Source organism: Erythrolamprus reginae, chromosome 2 (assembly GCF_031021105.1).
Source record: "Erythrolamprus reginae isolate rEryReg1 chromosome 2, rEryReg1.hap1, whole genome shotgun sequence".
In the NCBI taxonomy this organism is placed as follows: domain Eukaryota; kingdom Metazoa; phylum Chordata; class Lepidosauria; order Squamata; family Dipsadidae; genus Erythrolamprus; species Erythrolamprus reginae.
The window spans coordinates 320,048,394-320,066,244 of NC_091951.1; positions in this window are offsets into that span (position 1 = coordinate 320,048,394).

Below are 17,851 nucleotides of genomic sequence, written 5' to 3' on the forward strand. Positions count from 1 at the left end.
AACCCACTACTGCCCTCACCCCTAAGGGGGATCTGTAATGGGGTGTGCATAAGTGCATAGCATGCATACTGTCCTGGTCCTACCATTCCCATTATTTGTACTCATTTCTTATGCATATATTTTACCTATTTATACTTACATGTTTATATGTTATGTTCATATTTATAATCATTTTCTCATAAATGCTTGACAAACTAAAAATAAATAAATGAAAACTAATAATTTTTGAAAGTTTAAAAATTAAAGACTTCTGGCACTAGAGGGACAAGATTTACAATTAGAGTGGCACAGATTTCTCTGGGATGAAATACATAAAATGCACTCATACTTTAGGAGACACAAGATAAGGAATTCTCTACTTGAGGTTTGGAATAAAATTATAGCAAACTACCAAATTGGTTCTCCGGGATGGAAGTCATAACACATCCCAACACCATAGATCTAAACAAGATGGAGGATAAACATATGAAGAACGGTTGAAGGAATTGGGTAAGTCTAGTTTAAAGAAAAGGACTAGAGGAAATTTGATAGCAGTGTTCCAATATCTCAAGGGTTGCCACAAAGAAGAGGGTAGGACAAGAAGCAATGGGTGGAAACTAAACAAGGAGAGAGGCAACTTAGAACTAAGGAGAAATTTCCTGACAGTTGGAACAATTGATCAGTGGAACGACTTGCCTCCAGAAGTTGTGAATGCTCCAATACTGGAAGTTTTTAAGAAGATGTTGGATAACCTCCAAGGTCCCTTCCAACTCTTGTTGTTGTTATTGTTGTTGTTGTTGTTGTTGTTGTTGTTGTTGTTGTTATAACAGTGATAGAAAATGTAATATTTTTTTTGCATGGTAACATCATCCAAATTCTGTACCAGTCTCTTCAAAATAGTTTTCACCTCTTCAGAAATTTGTATTATTAGGCCAACTAAAGAATTAAGTGAAAAACTAAACTGATTATTATATTCTCATTATCTCCATTAAAATACGGACAAAAAACTGGAGCAGCACAATCAGAATTCTATAACAGATCATCACTTGATTAATTATTTATAATGGTTGTTCTTGAGCATCTCTTCAATGCTAAGAATTTTCATCTTTTGGGATTGTCTTTTGTACTTGTTTTAGTATTGGAGCATGGCCAACACTTAAGAAGCTGGCAGTAGCTACCAATTCATGACCATTTCTGGTAGGGAAAAGCTAATAGAAACTACATTGAGATATGTGCACGTATTCCAGGGGTCGACAAAGTTGTTCAGAATCTAGGAGCCAGCCAAAAAATTTAGGAGCCAGAATTTTTTTTAAGCAAACTTGGTTTTTTGCCGAGACTCCACCTGACATCGCTTTCACCCCCTCCCCCCCGGCGCAGGCCTGGCTCCGCCGAGCCGGCTCTGCTGTACTCCCGTCGGGATCCGAGGGGAGACCGTTAGTCAGAAACCGAAACAGAGAAGAAGGAAAGGGAGACCGGGCCGGGGACGCGGGTGAGGGGGGGAGGGGGGAGGAGGGGTTACTGGTCGGAAGTCACCGCGCACGCGGCCGGAGGAGGAATGAACAAAACCTCACGCCGGGAGGGGAGGGGCTTCCGCTTCTCTCCGAAGGCGGGTGAGCGGCCAAGATCGGAGCGTCTGTGTGCGGTGGGGGGGAGTGAAAGGGTTCGAGTAGGAGGCGGAATGGAGGCAAGGGGGGGAGGGAGAGACGCACGCAAGCGCAGGGGACGCTGGGAAAGCAGCTCGCTCCGAGGTTGATGGGCGGAGCTACGGAAGCCAAGATGTACCATTTCTGGGCGTAAACACAAGGCGGGAAAAATATACTGTATACCAGTGATTTTCAACCTTTTTTGAGCCGCGGCACATTTTTTACATTTACAAAATCCTGGGGCACACCACCAACCAAAATGACACAAATCTAATAAATAAATAAATAATAAATACATACATACATACATACATACATACATACATACATACATACATACATACATACATAAATAACCCCCTCATATATACAATCCCATGTAACATCCCCTTATAAATACAGTCAATCATCAATCATCCCTCCTGAAATTTATACCACTGTCTCATTTCTGGGTACTTCTCCTGTCTTTCCCCCTTTTCTCTCTCGTGTTTCTCATTTCTCTCTCTTCCTCCCTTTTTCCCTCATTCCTTCTCCCTCTCACTTCTCCTCTTTTTCCATCCCTGTCTCTCTCCCCCCCTTATGTGTGTGTATGTATACACACTCCAACCATTTCCAAAACCAGTTGAGGGCTGGGGTTTTTTTCTCTTTTATCCTTTTCAAAAACAGGTGTGGGCTGGGGGGGTTTTCTTATTATTTGGGTGCTTTTTACCATATGCTTCAAGAATCACCTCTCTCTCTCTTTTGTTTCACTCTCCTCTCATTCTCTGCCTCAATCATTTTCTCATTTCTCCTTTTTTCTCCCCTTTTTGTTCTCATTTCTCTCACTCTCCTTTCCTCTCCCTATCTGTCTTGCTTTCTCTCTCTCTTGCTATCTTTTTCTCTCTCTTGTTCTCTTATTTTCTCTCTCTCTCTTGTTCTTTCTCTCTCTCATGCTTTCTCTCTCTTGTTCTTTCTCTCTCTGTTGCTCTCTCTCTCTTATTTTCTCTCTCTCTCTCTCTTTCCTTTCTCTCATTCCCTCTTTCTCTCTATCCTTTCTATCTCTCACTCTTTCCTTCTCTCCCTCCCTTTCTCTCTCTTTCCATTCCCTCTTTCTCTCTATCCTTTCTATCTCTCACTCTTTCCTTCTCCCCCTCTCTTTCTCTCTCTTTCCTTTCTCTCATTCCCTTTCTCTCTATCCTTTCTATCTCTCACTTTTTCTTTCTCTCCCTCCCTTTCTCTCTCTTTCCTTTCTCTCATTCCATCTTTGTCTCCTGGGGCTGACTGCGCCTGCCCTGCACCCCCCACCATGGAGGGAAAGCATTTGGCATCGGCACCGCCAACCCCCCCCCTCCACAAGCAGCAAAAGCCTCTGCGACTGAGCCGGAAGGCAAACGGCGCACCCCACCGCTTAGGCTTTTGCTGCTCCTGGGGGGGGGAGGATTTTCTCCTCCCCGCCCCCCCGGCAGCCAAACGTCGCTGGTGCAGGAAAGCAGCGTGTTAAAAGGCGCGCTGCTTTCACGGAAAACAAACCCGGCTTTCCTGGCAACGGAGGATGACAAGCAGGATGAAGCGGGGTGGAGCAACGCGAGGCTCAAGCAGGCAGCTTCCGCGCGTTTCTTTCAGCAGAAGAGGAGGAGAGGGAGCGGATCGGGCGGGCGGGGGCTGCGCCTTCTACTGCCGGCGCCTCCCCGCCCCCGCCCCCCCCCAGGCAGGCAGGGGAATGGGGACTGCGCGCCCATGGAAAAGGGCACGCAGGGGGGGTATTTTGGGGTGCGCGGGTAGCGGCGGCGGCGGGCAATAGCCGGGGGGCAGCTTCTGCAAGTGGGAGCTCCAGGGCTGAAGCCTCAGCCCTGGAGCTCCCACTTGCAGGAGCCACCTCGCGGCACACCTGGCCATGTCTCGCGGCACACCGGTTGAAAAACACTGCTGTATACATACAGTACAGCAGGCAACATTTTCTAGGCGCCAGACAACATTTTCTAGGCGCCACTGGCGACCAGGCGCCTGGGTTTGTCGATCCTTGACGTATTCATGACTAAATTTTTATTTATTTATTAAACAAATTTATATAGATCTTCAACTCACATATAGATGACTCCGGGAGTCTCATATAGTGGTCTTACACATACAGTAAATGATTGCGAAGGGTTCTGTGCTACAGCATATATGATTTTCCTATACCACCTTTATAATGTAATAAACATTAATGTCATCAACAGAAGAGAACTGCAGTCAACTGTGAAGTTGTTGGTGCTGTCTTTGGATTTTTGCTTGCAGACATTTCATTATCCAATTAGGTAGCATCATTAGACCATACATGACCAGACTCTCAGCTCCTAAGAGCTTCTTTAGAATCAGTTCTCCTAAGAATATGATGGAAGACACCTTCTGTTACAGATACTGACTCCCCCAAGTCTAACCTAGATTTGACAGAGAATATGGCAACCTCTAACTGTCATGACCATCAACGTCATACAATAGCATTCTTTTATTTATTTACAGGATTTATAGGATTGTCTATTTCATACAACTGGGAGCGTGGGAGAGGAGGGAAACAACTAAAGCTAAGAAGCTATGTTAATATTTTCTATAGCTGGAGTAATAATCACGTTCAGGAATTACTCTTCTTGGGGAAGCCACTTAAAGAAGATAAATTTGAAGTTCATTAAGTTTGTAGATGGTACCAGACTCTTCTTGCTGGTGTCTGGATATACTGTCCACAAGTCCTCAGATTGGAAAAATACTTGGTGTGAAAGTCAGTAAGTAAGAGTCTTTTGAAACAGTTCCTCAAAAAGTTTAAGTCACGCTAATGTAGAGAGATGATTTTAGAGGCAGTCAATGGATCTAGGGTCATCTATTTGGGATGGTGCTGATGTCTCAACGAAGGACAAATTTACTGCCATCAGCTACTCTTTTTTTGATGGAAAATAACCCCAAAGGAATAATGTAAAGGTACAAGGATTTTTTTAAACTGTAATTTAAAACACATCTTCTCTCTCTCTTTCTCTCTCAGATTTTTAGACTATCTTGATGCCTTACTTAGAGAGGATTTCCTAGCCATTACCTACATGACTCAGGATGAAACTTCAAGTTACATAAAAACAAAGTATGTTTAAGAAAGGCAATGAGGGACAGAAAAAGAAAATGGTACAATAAATCAAAATATTCTATGATAAAATGTTGAGAAAAAGTATTTAGTGGCATTTTTACTATACATAAATATGAAACATGAGGTGGCTTTAGTTATAAGGGTTGATATTTAAAGTGTTTGCTTTATAATCAATGGCAGAAAAGAATGTTCTTTAAATATTATCAGTGTGCAGCAGCTGCCAAAAAAGCCAACACAGTTCTAAGCTGCATTAATAGAGGGATATAATAAAGATCACACGAAAGGTTAATACTACTATATAATGTCATGGAGAGGCCGCACTTGGAATACTGCATTCAGTTTTGGTCACCACAATGTAAAAAGGACATTGAGACTCTAGAAAGAGTGCAGAGAAGAGCAACAAAGATAATTAGGAGACTGGAGGCTAAAACATATGAAGAACAGTGGCAGGAATTGGATATGTCTAGTTTAAAGAAAAGAAGAACTAAGGGTGACATGATAGCAGTGTTCCAATGTCTCAGGGGTTGCCACAAAGAAGAGGGAGTCAGGCTATTCTCCAAAGCACCTGAGGTAGAACAAGAAGCAGTGGGTGGAAACTAAAACAAGGAGAGAAGCCACTTAGAACTAAGGAGAAATTTCGTGATACAGTAGTTAGAACAATTGATCAATGGAACAGCTTGCCTCCAGAAGTCGGGAGAACTCTAACACTGGAAATTTTAAAGATGTTATTTATTTATTTATTTATTTATTTATTTATTTATTTATTCATTCATTCATTCATTCATTCATTCATTCATTCATTTATACATTCATTCATTCATTCATTCATTCATTTAATTGATTTTTTTGTGCTGCCCTTCTCCTTAGACTCATGGCAGCTTACAACATGTTAGCAATAGCACTTTTTAAAATCAGAGCCAGCATATTGTCCCTACAATCCGGGTCCTCATTGTTGGATAACCATTTGTCTGAAGTAGTGTAGGGTCTGCTGCACAAGCAGGGGGTTGGACTAGAAGACCTCCAAGGTCCCTTCCAACTCTGTTATTGTTATTATAACCAAAGAACTTATAGATCAGGCTAAAGATGTAACTTGCCAGATTGTCCTCATAAGCAGGAATAGACACTAACAGCCATTTCTGTAATTAATTATTTTAACACTCTTTCAAAGCCATCTATAGACTATACTATAACTTATGGTAGCAAGCCTCATGTTTTAGCTGTGAAGCCTTTGATGACCTATTTATTTTTCTCTCTTAAAACTTCCACCATTTTGCTCCATTAGATAACCCCAATTTTAGTTTTAGAAGACATGGAGGAAAATGGTCCTAGTATTTTCTTGATGCTGTCTGATTCATTAATAACAATCATGTCCCATTTTCCCCATTTTCTTTTCTATCAGATTCAAAAAATGGGACTCAAATATCATAACCTTTCTTCCAAGGGCACCCAGCATGTCTGCTGATGGATTCTGCAAAGTTGTTCCAGAATAACTCCCTCTCTGTCCAGCCATTGTCTTGGCAAGATGCTCTCATTTGTCTCATAATAAAGAAACACATGCTGAACACAACATATGTGTTCAGTGTGGAACTACAATTGACAAAACTTTTGAATGATTGAGAAAGATGTTGGTTAATCTTGAAGAGAGTTTTGGGTCTTTGGAATTGATTTTAAATACTAACAGAGTGGGTTTTTTTTTAGTAATGTTGTTAGATTTTGATTACTAGAGTTGGAAGGGACTTTGTAAGTCATCTAGTCCAATCCCTTGCTCAATCAGGAGTCCCTACACAGTGATGGGCTACCACACTGTGGGTGTGGCTTATGCATTTTGCTTCAACATCTTTCAGTGCAAATTGGGTGTTCTGGGATGGAGCTCCAAATTTTGCTACCGGAACGGTGTTCCTGACTGTAGGAGCCCATCATTGTCCCTACATCATTTCGGACAAATGACAGTCCAACCGGTACATGGTGGATCATATTCAATTTTAGATTATGGATAAAAGGATAAATTCAGTTAATGAAACTGATTTGCGTCAACTGATGGGACGATGGGACATGTGTAAGATGTATCCTTTTCTTTTTTGTATTCTCTGCTCTTATCTCTCTCTTCTGTTTCCTTATTTCCTTCTTATTTCCTTTTATTCCCTTTATTTTTCATGCCTTCCTTACTTTTTGTTTTTTTTAATACTAGAGGTGAATAGGGTAATATTATTTTTAATATATATACATATATTACTTATTAAAAGTATGTAAAATAATCAACTGGGTTTATTAATTTGGTTTATTAAGGTGTTGAATTCAGAATTTTATTAATTGTGGGGGGGTTGCTTTCTTTTCCCCCTTGAATTTGATATTAGAAGTATTTTGGGTTTTTTGTTTAGGCTCACTTTTCCTCTTTTTATTTTTAAAGTGCATTTCCTATTAAATTTTTTTTTTGAACTATGCATTTAAATTGAGTTGGAGGAGATATGGAGAAAATTTGAAATAGTAAAGCCTTATGGATTAGAGGTGTTTAAAATTAGAAACATCGTAAAAAATGTATTAGCTAATAGCGTTTTAATTTTATATAAGAAATCTGGGTAGTCATTTTTATTCAGATGGATGTAGTATTGGGTTTGGATTTGTATACCGTAATTTAAAAAAATTATTAATTGTATTGTAACTCGATGTGGATGGTATTTTAAATTATATTTGTGATTGGAGAGAAAAATTTAAAAAAAATTGCCAAAAAAAAAAAAAAGGAAAGATGATATATGGCTAGTAGAATCCGAGACCAAGCTACAAGGAATAAATTGGAATCACTTTATAATATGTAAACAGATATTTTGCTCTTGAGTTAAAATGGTATACAGTGATCCCTCGAGTTTCGCGATCTCGATCTTCGCGAAACGCTATATCGCGATTTAAAAAAAAAAATAATTAAAAAAAACCCCACTTCCGCGTTTGGCTTCAGGACTCAGCTGGGAAGCAGCGCGGCTGTTTTAAAAGGTCACAGCCGGCCTGGGGGGCTTCCCAGCACCTCCCCGAACCCCCAACCTGGGTCTTCCCGGCCGCCCACGCAAAGGGGAAACCCCGGCTCCTCGCTGATGCCCGCCGATCACCCGCCCGCCAGCAAGAGGGGGAAGACCCAGGGAAGGTTCCTTTGGCCGCCCAGCAGCTGATCTGCTCGGTAGCGCAGCAGCAGCGAGGAGCCGAATCGGGGTTTCCCCTTTGTGTGGGCGGCGGGGAACGCAAACTCCACCATCTACGCATGCGCGGCCATAGAAAAAAAGGGCGCGCATGTGCAGATGGTGTTTTTACTTCCGCAACCCTACATCACGAAAAATCGATTATCGCGAGGGGTCTTGGAACGGAACCCTCGCGATAATAGAGGGATCACTGTATATAAGAAACACCCCCAATTTGGTGGTGAGGTGTAAATGTTTGTCTGGTGGTGGGTACCAATCACACAACACTTTTTGTATGTTGTGTGTGTGTTCATATTTTATAAAATCAATAAAAAAACTAATTAAAAAAAAGACAACTGGCAGTCCAATGTCATCTTAAAAGTCTCAAGTGTTGGAGCTCTCATAACCAATACAAGCAAGCTGTTCCACTGGTTGATTGTTCTCGCTGTCAGAAAGTTTCTCCTTATTTTCAGGTTGAATCTCTCCTTGGTCAGTTCCCATCCATTATTCCTTATCTGGCCTTCTGGTGCCTTGGAAAAGAGTCCGACCCCCTCCTCTGTGTGGCAGCCCCTCAAGTATTGGAACACTGTTATCATCAAGAATGATATCAAGAATAATCAAGGGAATGGAACATCTCCTTTATGAAACCAGGTTGCAACGCCTTGGTCTCTTCAGCCTTGAAAGACGGCGTTTAAGGAGTGACTTGATTGAAGTGTATAAAATCATGCATGGGATAGAAAAGGTGGATAGAGAAAAATTCTTTTCTCTATCACACAATACTAGGACAAGGGGGCACTCCCTAAACGTCATTGGTAAGAAATCGAGGACAAATCAAGGGAAATATTTCTTCACCCAGAGGGTCATTGGTTTATGGAATTCACTTCCAGAAGAGGTCATGACAGCTCTCACCTTTGATAGCTTCAAGGTAGGATTAGACAGATTCATGGATGCCAAGTGTATCGGTGGTTATTGAAACAGATGTCCATGTGCCACCTCTATGTTGGTTGAGGCAGGCAGGATTCCCTTGAGTACCATTTGTTGGGGGTAAAGGGAAAGGAAGGGTCTTGCCTTCTCTTTCTGCTCAAGATCCCCATGGACAATTGGTGGGCCACTGTGGGCCACAGAAGAACCATTGACTTACCTGAACGGTCTTCTCGATGCCCTGGAAGGAGAGTCCAGCATGGGTTTAGCTCAAGTCTTATTGGTAGGACTGAGTTTTAAATTAACATAATTAACATATTAATTAGGTACCGCCCCCCTTGCTGCCCCAAGGAGTCAGTTTTAAAAAACGAAATAGGAATAATTCAACAATTTATTTAACAACAAGAATAAACATAACCAGAAAACCCCCATGGTTCAATAGGGAGGGTTTGGACTCTCCTTCCAGGGCATCGAGAAGACCGTTCAGGTAAGTCAACGGTTCTTCTCCCATGCCTCTGGAAGGAGAGTCCAGCATGGGATATACCCAAGTTAAAGTTCCAGGGCGGGAGATCGCTGAACCATGGGCTGTGCTTCCCCACACACTTTCTGAAGAACACGTCGTCCAAAGGCAGCGTCAGCCGAAGCGAAAGTGTCCAACTTATAGTGGCGAATAAAAGTTGTGGGTGTAGTCCACGCCGCGGCTCTGCAGATGTCTTCAATGGGCGCCTGCATCGCCCAAGCCGCTGATGAAGCCACACTCCTGGTTGAATGAGCCTGAATCCCTGGAGGTGGACTGGTTGACTTTGCCTTGTACGCCTCGACTATACATAATCTGACCCATTGACTAATGGTGTTCGAGGATATCTTGAGACCTAGTCTAAGAGAACCAAAGGACACGAACAAGGCCTCAGTCTTTCGTATCGCACAGGTGCGCCTGATGTATAGTTTTAACGCCCTGCGTACGTCCACCTTGTGCCACTTAAGTTGTAAAGGGTGATTACCTCGAGCACAGAAATCTGGTAATACTAATTCCTGGGCTCTGTGGAAGTGTGTGTTGACCTTTGGAATAAACGTGGGATCCAAATGTAAAACAACCCTGTCTGGATAAAACTTACACAAATCTGGTCTAACTGATAGAGCGGATAGTTCGGACACCCGCCGGGCCGAGGTCACTGCTACTAGAAATACCGTCTTAATGGAAAGGAAACGTAATGGAACTGATCTCAAGGGCTCAAATGGCGGACCCGTGAGGGCCTGAAGAACCAGTGTTAGATCCCATGTGGGAAACCGACGGACCGGTGGAGGGCGTGTATTAGTAGCCCCGCGAAGGAAGTCCTTAATCCAAGGATGATGGTTCAAGGAGCCCCCATCTTCTCCCTTTATAATGGTAGTCAAGGCGGCCACCTGTCTCCTCAATGTGTTGGGTGCCAGGCCCCTGTCCAAGCCTGCTTGTAAAAACTCCAGGACAGGAAGCACCGAAGAGTCCTGGGGATGTAAATGTCTGTTGGCACAGAAGGATGTAAAGGCGGCCCATGTCGCCTGATAAATGCGGGTGGTGGAAGGTCTTCTAGCTGCCTGAATTATGGCAATAACATTTTCTGGAACGTGACAACTCCTCAACCTGTCCCACTCAAGTGCCAGGCGGTCAGGTGGAACCATTGGGGTTCCGGATGATGCACAAACCCCTGGCTGAGGGAGATCCTGTCGTCCGGAATTCTCCACGGTGGGGAGATGGACAGTTCCATGAGGTCCGAGAACTAGGGCCTTCGAGGCCAATGTGGTGCCAACAGAATGACCTCCGCCTTCTCCAGCAAGATCTTTCCTAACACTTTCGGGATAAGTGGAATTGGGGGAAAGGCATACAATAAGGTCCTTGGCCACGGAAGGTGAAGAGCATTGACTCCCTCGGCTCCCGGAGATGGAAATCGGGAGTAAAACCTCGGGAGCTGAGCATTTTGGGGTGTGGCAAACAGATCCACTGATGGCTCCCCAAACCGACGGGCAACCTATTTGAAGAGGGGAGGGTCGAGTCTCCACTCCGCCGGATCCAGCTCCTGTCGACTGAGCCAATCCGCCTGCTTGTTGTCCTCTCCCGCTATGTGTTCTGCGTGTAAGGAGGATAGGTGAAGCTCTGCCCAATCGAAAAGAAGAACAGTCTCTTCCATTAGTCTGAGTGACCGCGTCCCCCCTTGATGATTTAAATGTGCCCTGGTCGCCACATTGTCCGTGCGGACGAGCACATGGTGGCCTTTGAGCAGTGTTGAAAAGGCCTGTAGTGCCAAGCGGACTGCCCGCAATTCCAGGAAGTTGATATTGATTGGGTGTAGATCCTGGGGTCTCCAGAAGCCTTGTGTCACCTGAGAGTTGACATGGGCGCCCCACCCCAGAAGACTGGCATCCGTGGTAAGGATGGTATACCGAAAATGGCCAAAGAGTGAACCCTGATGCAGTGCCGGGGATCTCCACCACCTGAGGGAGAGTCGCAGATCGTGTCCCAAGGAGATCAGCTGATGTGTATGGCTTATGCGCCTTCGCTGGTAAGGGAGAAGAGTCCACTGGAGCATCCGAAAATGGTAGCGAGCCCAAGGAACGATGTCCACACACGATATCAAAGTCCCCAGCACCTTGGACAGGAGGGACAACGGGACCTTCCGTTGCCGCTGAAGTCTGGCCACTAGAGAGCGAATGTTGAGCTGTTGCTCCGGGGAAAGATACACTCTTCGGGACACCGTGTCTATTACTGCACCAAGATGGATGAGCCGGTTTGCAGGTATCAAGTGGCTCTTTGGTACATTGATCGTGAAACCGTGACAGTGAAGTAAGGCCAACGTGGTCTGCAGATCTCGATGTGCCGCCACGCGATCTCCAGAAAGGAGGAGGATATCGTCCAAATAGGCTAGGATCCGAATCGACTGGGATCGTAGGTTGGCCATCAGCGCATCCAAAAGTTTTGTGAAGGTGCGCGGGGCCGATGACAGGCCAAATGGCATTGCCCTGTATTGGTAGTGAGTGTTGTTTAGGAAAAATCTCAGGAATTGCCAATGCCCCGGATGTATGGGCACGTGCAAATAAGCCTCCTTCAAGTCGACGGAGGTAAGGAGGTCTCCTGCCCGAACCAAAGCCAGAATGGAGCGAAGGGAGCTCATCTTGAACCTCCTGTAGAGAACGTATTGGTTCAGACGTTTGAGGTTCAGGATGAGTCTGCAACCTCCTGATGTTTTGGGTACGAGGAACACCTTTGAATAGAACCCCGTACCCTCCAGGTTGCACGGAACCGGTTCGATTGCTTGGATCTGCAAGAGGTGCAGAATCTCCTGCTCCAAGAGAGCCTTGTTTGTGGGGTCCTTGGGCACAGGGCAAGTTACAAACTGATGTGGAGGGCTGTGGAGAAACTCGATGCGCAGCCCGCGAGACACAGTGGCTAACACCCAGGCATCGGTGGATGTAGTGCGCCAGGCCGAGCTGAAATGCTGTAACTTGCCCCACAAAGGAATGCCGTCTAGGCAGTCATTTTGAACGTCGGAAGTTCCTTTGTTGAGATCCCCTAAAGGGGCGCCTTGTCTGGTGAAATCCTCTACTTCTATCCTGGAAATAACTCCGGTCACTTCTGTAAGGCGTCGAGAAGTTGCCCTGGGAATAGGCTCTGGCCGGCTGCGATGTGGTTGGAGTTTGGTCCCACCGAAAGGACTGACGACGAAAGTACGGTCCAGTCCTGCGGTCCTGGCGGCGATAAGATCTCAGAAGGACCTTCCTCTTGTCCTTATCTTCCACCAAGATGGGGTCAAGCGCCTCCCCAAACAGTTTAGTACCCTCAAAGGGAGCCGAGGACAATGTCCACTTCGACTTGGCATTGACTTGCCAGTTCCGCAGCCAAAGGAGATGCCGCGACGAGATGGTGGACGCCATAGCCCTGGAGGCAAACTTAGCTGCATGCAGCGTAGCATCTGTAGAAAACTCCGCCATCGCCAGAAGCTTATTCAGATCCTGTCTCAATCTGGTCTCATCGGGGCCCAGTCGAGCCTGTACCTCCTGGATCCACATGATGGAAGCACGATTGAAAAAGGAGGCCGTAGATGCAGCCCGAAGGGCCCAAGCGGCCATCTGGTGAGTCTTCTTCAAGAGGGTCTCCGCCCTCCTTTCATCAGGCTTGAGGTTATCCGCAGTCTCTGAAGGGACGACCGCGTTGGAAACTAGCGTGGCCACAGGTTTGTCCACGGGAGGAAACTGCAACAGATTTTCCATGTTATCGTCAAACGTATAAAATCTGCGCTCTAAGTTTGACGGGCCTTGCGCAGCCGCTGGATGCTGCCAGGGGCGCTTGATGTTGTCCAGGAAGATTTCCAATGCTGGAACCTTGTCGGATTCCCTGGCGGGTTCCTTGCATAAAGTCGCAGATGTGCGCAGGCCATCCCCCAGTTCTACAGGAGTCGCCGATCCCGGCATGTCCAAGGCCTGTTTCGCCTTGTGTAACAAAACCCTGAATAAGGAGGGTTTGAAAAGGCCAGCTACTGCTGGTTGCTCGGGAAAACTGAATTCGTCGTCCGACAAGCCGTTCCCGTGGTCACTGTCCTCCTCAAAATTGGACTGGTCACCCGTCATTGAACCCAACCCAGTAGGGGGCGGTGGAATTGACCAAGAATCTCTGTGTTGAGTGGCCTGAGATGGAAATGTGTGAGAGCGCTGGGTAGCTGCAGCTATGCCTTGTGTATAGGCATTAGTTATAATGTCTTGTAACGCTGGTGAAAAAGCTTGCCAAGCGTCTACATGCTCTCTAAGGCCAGCTGCCGTTGGTGTAAATGTAGCTGAGGGAGCGTAGGCCGGCTGCATCCCAACTTGTGGCATAGCCTGACTATTAGATGATGAAGGTCTCTCAGGCCTGGTAACAGGTGAAGGCAAAGGCAGAGGGGGAAGCAGTGCTGCCTGCCTGTCAGGTGACCAATCTCTCTCTGATGCAGTGCCTTGGAGCCCCATTGGCATATTAGGAGAGAGTGTAGATGGAGGAAGAGGCTGAAAAGGGCTTATAGTCAGTCCCCCTTGTGTGTGGGGGGGACAAGGCCGCCTCCAAACGTTGTTCCAGGGCCTTTATCTTTCTTTCAGCTTCACGTAATGAGGAACCTGACTGGGAGGATTTTATCTTGGGCTTGGCTGCAGCCTTTTCCTTCCCTTTCAATGGAGCCTTAGGTGTCTGGGCCTGCTCCTCCCTGGAATCCAGTTGGTCAGCCATGAGAAATAAGGGGCAGCGTACTCACGAGTTAAAATCCAAGAAATAAGTCACTGGCCTGTACGATCACAAATTCACATGCAAGTGAGGCCTGAATGCAACTGACAGCTAAGCTCTGCTGTCATTGGTTAGCTAGGGCCACTTGACCTGCAGCGTCAGTCTCCAGGCAGATTAGAAGCTGTCACTGACGCTGGCAATTCGCCCAGTTCGCGCCTTTTAAAAACGCCTATAACAGCGTTCGCGCCTTTGGGGCGTTCAAAATGGCGGGCGCGAGGACGGTGCCTCAGTATTCGAGCGCCATGGCCATTAACAAGAGGGAACGCTCCCGTCTCCTTGCACGCGGCCAGGAGGTCCCTGAAGCTGTGAAAGGCAAGCCGCTGCTCTTCGCTCCTTCGGTCCGGAGCGATCAGCTGTTCGGCGGCTTTTGAAGTTGCGGCCGCGACCGTGGTGCCAGCCTCGATCTCTTGCCGCCCCCGGCAATGGGGAGGGGCGGACCCCCCCATCTGGGGTGTAAGGGCTTAGTATGGCCACGGAGGTCAGGGACCCAAAGCCCAGTTGCTCCTTCTCAGGGCAGTACCCATGGAGAGAAGAGGCCCCATAAGGAGGAAAGGTGGGGGTGCTGCCCACGGAGGGCAGAAACCCCAAGCCAATCTGGAACCTGTGTAAAACAAAAAGAAAAACATTACAAAGTTCCAAACATTTATTTACTTAATACTTAATACTATACTATACTTATCCTCAGAGGAAACAACCTCAAGTCCTTAACCTAGACTGAGTTTTTAAAAACTGACTGCTTGGGGCAGCAAGGGGGGCGGTACCTAATTAATATGTTAATTATGTTAATTTAAAACTCAGTCCTACCAATAAGACTTGAGCTAAACCCATGCTGGACTCTCCTTCCAGAGGCATGGGAGAATGCTGGACTCGATGGGCTTTGGCCTGATTCAACATGGCTCTTCTTATGTTCTTATGTATCATGTATCCCCTGGTCCTCCTCTTTGCCAGACTGGCCATGACCAGTTTCTGAAACCATTCTTCATGTTATAGTCTCCAGTCCCCCTGGAGACCTGCTAGTTGTACTATATATTTACAATGAGTGCCTATGCTGTTTTGCAAAGAAAACCCAATTAATATGCCAGGTTTTTTTTTACTTGTACAGTATATTCGCCTGGCGGGACCCAGGGGAAGAGCCTTCTCTGTGGCGGCCCCGGCCCTCTGGAACCAACTCCCCCCAGAGATTAGAACTGCCCCCACCCTCCTTGCCTTTCGTAAACAACTTAAAACCCACCTCTGCCGCCAGGCATGGGGGAATTGAGATCCTCTTTCCCCCTAGGCCTTTACAATTCTATGCATGGTATGTATGTATGTATGTTTGGTTTTTATATTAATTGATTTTTAATCATCAATACCAAATTACTATTGTACACTGTTTTATTGTCACTGTTAGCCGCCCCGAGTCTCTGGAAAGGGGCGGCATACAAATCCAATAAATAAATAAATAAATAAATAATCTTTATGAAGCTGAAGAATCAATTTTAAATTGTGGCGATATTTGTAGTGTGTCTATCCCCAGTAAGTGTTGGGAAACACCCTGATGAATTCTGCACAGCCAGATTTTCATTATGCCTTTGTACAGCTTTCCTCAACTGTGAACTTCAATAGCATTTTTGACTACAACTCCCTGAATTTCCAGATCACATTTTAGGAGTGATAATTCCAATGCTTCTAGAAACCAGAAGGCTGAAGAAGTCAGCTTTAAGCATCATGGGTGGATTAATTAATAATGAACATCAATAATAAATATTAACCCTGAAAGAGATACGTCTTGCCAACTCACAGAACACAGATCTTCAACTTGTGATAGCTCTCTGGCTTATTAAACTCTACTCCCACCCTTCATTTCTGGGTATAGTAATGCCTGAAGGAATCTGGTAGTTCAGAGAAGGGTCCAATAGACTAGATCAGTGTTTTTCAACCAGTGTGCCGTGAGACATGGTCAGGTGTGCCGCGGAGCTCAGAGAGAGAAAGAAAACAAGAGAGAGAGAGAGAGAGAAAGAAAGCAAGAGGGAGAGAAAGAAAACAAGAGAGAAAGAAAGAGAGAGAGAAAGAAAGAAAGAAAGCAAGAGAGAAAAAGAAAACAAGAGAGAGAGAAAGAAAGAGAGAGAGAAAAAGAAAAGAGAGAAAGAAAGCAAGGGAGAGAGCAAGAGAGAGAGAGAGAGAGAGAGAGAGGGAAGGAAGGTGGGAGAGAGAAAGACATAGAGGGAGGGAGGGAGGGAGAAAGAAAGCAAAAAAGAGAGGAAGGAAGGAAGAGAGAAATAGAGTGAAAGGGAGGAAGAGAGAAAAAAAATATGGTCCAAACTTTTTTTAGCCCCCCCCCCCAACTCAATGTGCCCCAGGGTTTTGTAAATGTAAAAAATGTGCCGTGACTCAAAAAAGGTTGAAAATCACTGGACTAGATAATTTCTGGCATCTTGGTATTCCAAAAACTATTGCTTTCCCTCCTTGGATCTACTTTGATTGCCCTTTTCTGCTGTGATGATCATGCCAGTGCTGTTATAAAAGGAACAAAATATCAAAAGAAGAAAGTGGTCCTTCTGCAACATTTATGGCTTCCACCATCAGTGGTTAGATTTATTTATTTATCTATTGTTAGAGTTGAAAGGGACCATGCAGGTCATCAAGTCCAACCCCCTGCTTGAGCAGGCATCTTAAAGCACCCCAGCCAAGTGGCAGTCCAATCTCCTCTTGAAAGCGTCCAGAGTTGGGGAGTTCACAACCTCCGCAGGCAGGTTGTTCCACTGGTTGATCGCTCTGACCATCAGGAAGTTCTTCCTTACTTCTAGGTTGAATCTCTCCTTGGTCAGCTTCCAGCCATTGTTCCTCGTTCGGCCCTCTGGTGCTCTGGAGAATAGAGTGACCCCCTCCTCTCTGTGGCAACCCCTCATATACCTGTATACAGCTATCATGTCCCCTCTGCCCCCCCTTTTCTCTAGGCTGTCCAAGCCCAGTTCCCGCAATCTCTCTTCGTAAATCTTGGTTTCAAGTCTCCTAATCATTTTGGTTGCTCTTTTCTGCACCTTCTCCAGAGTTTCAATGTCTCTTTTAAAGTGTGGTGACCAGAACTGGATGCAGTACTCCAGATGTGGTCTCACCAGGGTGTAGTAGAGTGGTATTAATATTTCCCTGGTCTTGGAGTGTATCCCCCTGTTGATGCAGCTTAGGATAGTGTTGGCTTTTTTGGCCGCTGCTGCACATTGCTGGCTCATGTTTAGTTGATTATCCACCAAGACTCCAAGATCTCTTTCGCAGTCACTACTGCTAAGTGGGGTTTCTCCCAGGTTGTATGTGTGTCTAGCTTTTTTTTTTTTACCAAGGTGAAGGACTTTGCTCTTGTCGATGTTGAACATCATGCTGTTAGTGTGGGCCCATAGTGTTAATCTGTCTAGATCTTTCTGTATTTTAAGCCTGTCCTCTAGGGTGTTGGCTACCCCTGCCAGCTTGGTGTCGTCTGCGAATTTGATTAGTTCCCCTTCTACTCCCTTGTCCAGGTCATTGATGAAAATATTGAAGAGTACAGGGCCCAGGACGGAACCCTGTGGTACCCCACTGCCTACCTTCTTCCATGTGAAAGATAATTTGGACAACCACTTAACTTGGTTCCAATTATGAAACAAAACTGTTTGCATACAATATAGCCTGGGGCTCTTAGGATTCTCTCTTAGGGACCAGAGCTTAAATAGTTACTTGTGTATTAATTAAAATATTATTAGGGAAACTTGTAGGGCACAATCTCTGCTCAAGGCAGATAAAACAAGCTACTTAATATTAAAAACAG